This window comes from Agrilus planipennis, unplaced genomic scaffold (genome assembly GCF_000699045.2).
Source record: "Agrilus planipennis isolate EAB-ADULT unplaced genomic scaffold, Apla_2.0 scaffold85, whole genome shotgun sequence".
NCBI classification, from domain to species: Eukaryota; Metazoa; Arthropoda; class Insecta; order Coleoptera; family Buprestidae; genus Agrilus; species Agrilus planipennis.
Window position 1 is genome coordinate 850,592 of NW_020438910.1, and position 6,034 is coordinate 856,625.

The 6,034-nt window shown below is 38.6% G+C and overlaps 1 protein-coding gene across 1 annotated transcript in view; it reads left to right on the top strand.

The window, feature by feature from the left end:
- The window catches only part of LOC108733858, a 217,665-nt gene that overhangs the window by 25,843 nt on the left and 185,788 nt on the right, over window positions 1-6,034 (top strand). The gene's annotated exons all lie outside the window — the stretch shown is intronic.

Below are 6,034 nucleotides of genomic sequence, written 5' to 3' on the forward strand. Positions count from 1 at the left end.
TGAATAGTGATATATCAACAGTAGAGTAAATAAATAGAATAATTTATAACCTCTAGTAATAGTTTAAAAAGTTTTTTGTCGTTATCAGCCTAAGAAGTTAATTTTGTTAAACCAACGAACAATACAATATTTTGCATCTGGGCCCTTGATTACTATTAGCTATGCCACTGGATTAACAGTTTCTTTCATCTTACAATTAAATTACATATAAATATAAAAATTTGCGCGTTTTTAAACTATTAGGCATTCTTATTTAAAAATCGCATTTTGAATTTCAAATGACTTGTAAACTAACTTTCAAGAAAAATCCATGATTACTTTCAAATAGTTTGTTCTACTGTTGTGCCTGCGGTATTAGCTAGATGTAGAGTGAATTAGAATTATAATAAATTAATAAAAGTCTTTCCCAAAAGAAGCATAATATTATAAAGAAAAAACAAATTCGTCATTAATAAGTAAACTCAAAAAGGAAAAGCATTGCTTTTTCTAAAATCACGAGATCGGGTGTTTTTTTTTCAATACTCCTTTTTAACTTACGTGGGCGTTATAAGCGCACTGTTAACTAAAGGTGCATATACATTCGGTTGAAGAACAGAAAACGAACTTCACCTCCCTTAGTTTAGTTCTGAATGTAAGGGAAAGTTCGTGAAGCGAGATTCCCGCAGTGGAAAGGGTAACCAAATTGAGTATAAAAGATCCCACGAAATAGTTATGTACAATAAAAAAAACAACACAGAATGGAATTTGCGACATTCCACCTACTCTGACAAGGAAGAGGGAAATTGGCTTGAACGTTTGTTTGCGAGATTCGGTCAATTATAGTTTGCTTCTCGCGATTCGCAGTGGAAACTAATTTCAGTATAACAGTCTCACGGGATCCATAGCAAAATCAGCCTCCGACATTCCATCTACCCTGACAAGGAAGAGGGAGGCTAGCTTGATTGGCTATAGCGAGATACGATATATACGATAGCTACTACGGACACTTGACCGTAACGTTGTCGCCCGTCTGCTTCCAGATGAGTTAAGTGGAGTCAGCAACTAGTGGCCGTTGTTGTCCGCTAAACTGTTGGTTTGACCCTCCATTTCAACTTCTCTGCACCTGACGAGGAACTTATCTCAGCCCCACGCTATGCCTTTGGTTGCCGGCCCGTTAGAATCCTTCGGCTAACACTAGAGATGATCGACAAAGCGAAGGCAGTAGCCACTGACCACTTTTATGACTTTTGTTTCCCTTTGAAATATCTGGTCCTTTTTGAACTAGGTCACACTTAATAAGCTTGCTTTATGGTTTCTCGTACAGTTTTCGTCAACGTAATTTTGACGCATATATAGTTTATCTCTAATTTTATGTTTATATGATTACACCAATGTTGTAAATATTTTTCATTTATTCCTGTACGGTACTGGGGATTAGGTAGGTGAACGACCAGCTCAATTTTGGTTTAATCAAGTTTTATAGCTTCATCTGTTTTAACAGTTGATTAGGACAGGCTCCTAATAAAGTAGGTATAGTTACATCCAAATTTCGCAACGTAGATGCAATCAAATTGGCCTGACCGTGGAGACGGCAGGAGTTTGGTAGAAAGGCTCTCTCGTTTGTACTCTGATTAATTCAGATGAACGTGTAGCTACCGTATAAATAACGACGGTATCTATGGGGTGTTCGGAAAGTCATTTCGTTTTTTTTTGTGGAAATGAAAGACAGTTTTCGTATAATAAACAAATACTTTATTAAATTATATATTGACCGTTCTGGTCCAACACCTTTTGCCATCTTTCTGGTAGTAGCATAATTCCACGCTCATAAAATTTTTGGTCTTTGCTGGCAAAAAACTGATCGAGGAGGTTTTTGACCTCCTCATTTGAGGTGAAGGTTTTACCGTCTAAAAAATTTTGGAGTGACCGGAACAAATAATAATCCGATGGTGCCAGGTCTGGAGAATATGGTGGGTGTAGCATTGTATCCCATTCAAGCTGTAAAAGCTTTTGGCGAGTGACCAAACTTGTGTGAGGTCTCGCGTTGTCTTGGTGAAACACTACACCTTTCCTGTTGATTAGTTCTGACCTTTTCTGTTGAAGTGCATCATTCAGTTTGTCCAGCTGATGACAGTAGACTTCCGAATTAATCGTTGTGTTATCCGGTAAAAGCTAAAAAAAAACGATTCCTTTAAAATCCCACCAAACAGACAGCATCACCTTTTTTTGGTGAATATCGGCTTTGGAAATGGTTTGAGCCGGTTCATCTTTTTTGCTCCATGACCTCTTGCGTTTGACGTTGTTGTATACAACCCATTTTTCGTCCCCAGTGATGATGCGCTTCAAAAACGGATCATTTTCGTGACGTTTGAGAAGCGAATCGCAGACGTCAATGCGGCGACACAGATTTCTCTCTGTGAGAACATGGGGAACCCATACATCGAGCTTCGAGGATAATCCCAGGCCTTTCAAGTGGTCATAAACTGTTGAATTTGATAAATTTAACCTCAATCCGATCTCACGTGTTGTTATTCGCCGGTTCACATCAACTAATGCCTTTATCGCGTCTTTATCAGCTTCAACCGGCCTTCCCGAACGTGGTGCATCTTCGACATCAAAATTGCCGGATCGAAATTTAGCGAACCAGTTCTGGCACTGGCGTACTGTCAACACACCTTCTCCATACACATCAGTCAATTTCTTTCTGGCTTGAACAGCATTTTTACCCTTTCTGTAGTAAAACAGTAAGATATGTCGAAAATGCTGCTTATCGCTCTCCATATTTAGAAGGGCACCAACCAAAAACTACTGCGTAGAATTAATTGGAATTTTTCACACACAAGCCTTGCTATATGAGCTCTCAAAGCATATAAAAATTATACGGCTTAAATGTGAAGTTAGGTGCAAAAGAATACAATTAAATCCTCTGTCGGGAAAAACGAAATGACTTTCCGAACAACCCGATATTTATTCAGTTGAAGGTATCTGATCCGAGTTTTTACGCCGCTAGCAGCTTTGCCTTTGTAAGAGGTCTGATTATTTTACCATTCATTCACAGTTTGTCCAAATTATAAGGTGAACTCTCGACTAAAGGACTCTTAGTTACAGAGGAGGAAGTCCATGTAAGTTGACGTACTTTTGCTGTTCTGAACAGTCATAATAATAGATACGATGACCTTCAGTGACATGTATTGACCAATCTTAAATATAGATAGATGACCTTTAGTGGCATGCATCGACCCTATATACAGATACGATGACCTTGATATATTTATATATAAACAAACAACCAACCATTACTCTTCGCCCGGACACGTGATAAATGATTAAGTTCAGACAACAGGTACCATAACATGTACACCGAAGGTAGTCCATGGGCTTACAGCAGGTGTGGCTATAATCAAAGTTATAGTCCCGACTTCTTTTCTCCTTGATCAAGACTAACATGCAGGAGTGTAAATTCTTATGAGTTTATTGAAAGGTGCTTGTCGGCCACTTTACTGGTCTTCTTGACTTGTCATACATTATAATATTATTTAACTGGTTTGTTAAGGTTATTGTGTTTTGTTGGGGTTTCCCCAATCCTAGCAATAAATGTTGGATCATATTGGTCCCCCACAAAAAAATATACAAATAAAGGTATTACCTGCATTTCTGTGTTTTCTTCGTTAGCATATATATTACTTGTACGGAACTCATGAAAGAATCTGAAACAGTTACTAATATGTCACATAGTGTTCGTAATTTCCAGAATTATATTTTTCATCTTCTTGGAATTGGGTCTGCGTAACTTTCAAAACGCGGAACTATTATATGCAATTGCATTTGTTATGGTTTCGGGCAGGGGCGCAATAAGGGGGGTCCACGGGTGCCTGAGCACCCACTCGATTGGGTTGGGCACCCAGTCAATTCCAGTCGATTCAGATAATAACCCAACTTGAAAGTTCTGTTCAAATAGTTCAAGCTCGTAAATGAGCAGCGGAACTCGATCTTTTCAGCTTATACGCACTCGCAGTATATAAATATTTATAGTATTATGATGGGAGCACCCAGTCAAACTGTACACGGAAGCACGGTCAATGTGGGCTGAGACAAAATTCTAAAAGTTCCATGTGACGATGAAAAAAAACACTATGTGGAGTTCTATAAAGAGCAAAGCTAAATGAGGAAAGAAAAAAGAAAAGTGAAATCCGGGAGGGAGATCATGTGAGGTCCACGAAGCGGGCGTGAAGCCAGGAGAAAGAGGTGATCCATTGGTATATATGGTTCGAGAATCGTCGGGTACACCATATACTGGCGTTGGGTTGACGATTGTAACTCTGTACCGAAACCTCCTCTTAGAGAACGAACCACCGAATCCACATACAGCGTATAGTTTCCTGAAGAAGTCAAGGAAGAGTGAAGGTACGACCGTTTAACTTAATCTCCCCCAATCGCTCGTGGCTCTTATGTAATAATTTGTGTTTTACGCTTATTAATGTTCGTTTGTCTTTAGTTTAAATCTTTCAGCATAATAAGTTGATTTGACAATGGTTGTGCTGAATATTGTAATGTTCGTGGGTTTAACAAAATTAACTTCTTAGACTGATAACGACAAAAACTATTTATTTACACTACTGTTGATATATCACTATTCACTGCGCTATTTATTTCACTGCTATCACTATCAATTTATTTCTGGATTCACTTCTGCACGGTCAATTTATTTCTACTTCTTTTCGCGGTCGTCTCTTCCTTTAAATACTCTTTTGTTTACTTTCTTGAGACTTCTGGAAACATCCGAATAGTTTATTTTTTCATTGAACCGTTTAATTGCTTTCCCGACGACACACATTTACAAATACAGCGCACATGAAGAAAGGCGCCCGCGGCTAGTCGGAGAATCGATAAGCCGTTCACGCACAAACACACTCGTGCTCGCTACACTGCCCCCTCCAGGAGGACGAGTATGTTTGGAGCACGAGTGTGTTTGTGTGCGATCGGGCACACGTGTACGTGAACGGCTTATCGAATCGCCCACTAGCCGCGGGCGCCTTTCTTCATGTGTGCCGTATTTGTAAATGTGTGTGTCATACCTGCGTTCGGAGAAAGCAGTTAAACAGTTCAAAGAATAAATAAACTATCCGGATGTTTCCAGAAGGCTCCAGAAAGTAAATAAAATAGTATTTAAAGGAAGCGATGAAAGAAGTAGAAATAAATTGACAGTGATAGCAATGAAATAAATTGCGCAGTGAATAGTGATATATCAACAGTAGTGTAAATAAATACTTTTTGTCGTTATCAGTCTTAGAAGTTAATTTTGTTAAACCCACGAACATGACAATATATAGTAATAAAAGAAAAACAGGTGTTTCAATAGCAAACTTCCTCTACGCCACTCGACCCCTTCGCAACTACAATACACACACAACGTAATTATTAAAGGTGCTACTGACGATCACGATAATTCCCAATTTTCTCGATTAAATAAATAAACAGTTTTGAACTTTTATTTGTGTTTTATTTGTTTACCTGTCCGGCACCAGTTTTGACGAGTTCGTACTCGACTCGGGGCAGACCGGTTACAATATATGTTGACATACTTTTGTTGTTCTGAATTGCCATAAGAAATACACCTACGATGACCTTCAGTGACATGTATCGACTAACTTTATATTAGATACGATGACCTTAAGTGACCATGTATCGACTAACTTTATATTAGATACGATGACCTTAAGTGACCATGTATCGACTCAAAGAAGACATAGACCCCGATGATCTTAAGTGGCATGCATACACCCCTATTTACAGATAGGACGAGTTTCAGTGGTATATATTGCCCAACCTTATACGAGGGTGGATTGATAAGTTTCCGGCCTGACCAAGAAAAACAAGGTTTTTAAAAATTTTTTTTTTTTATTTCTCAACATAATCTCCTCCAAGGCTGATACATTTCTCATAGCGGTGTTCCAGTCTATTAATGCCATCTCTATAGACTGATTCGTCAAGCTCCTCAAAATAACCATTTACAGCTTCGATTACTTCTTCATTGTCCGCAAATCTCTTACCGCCA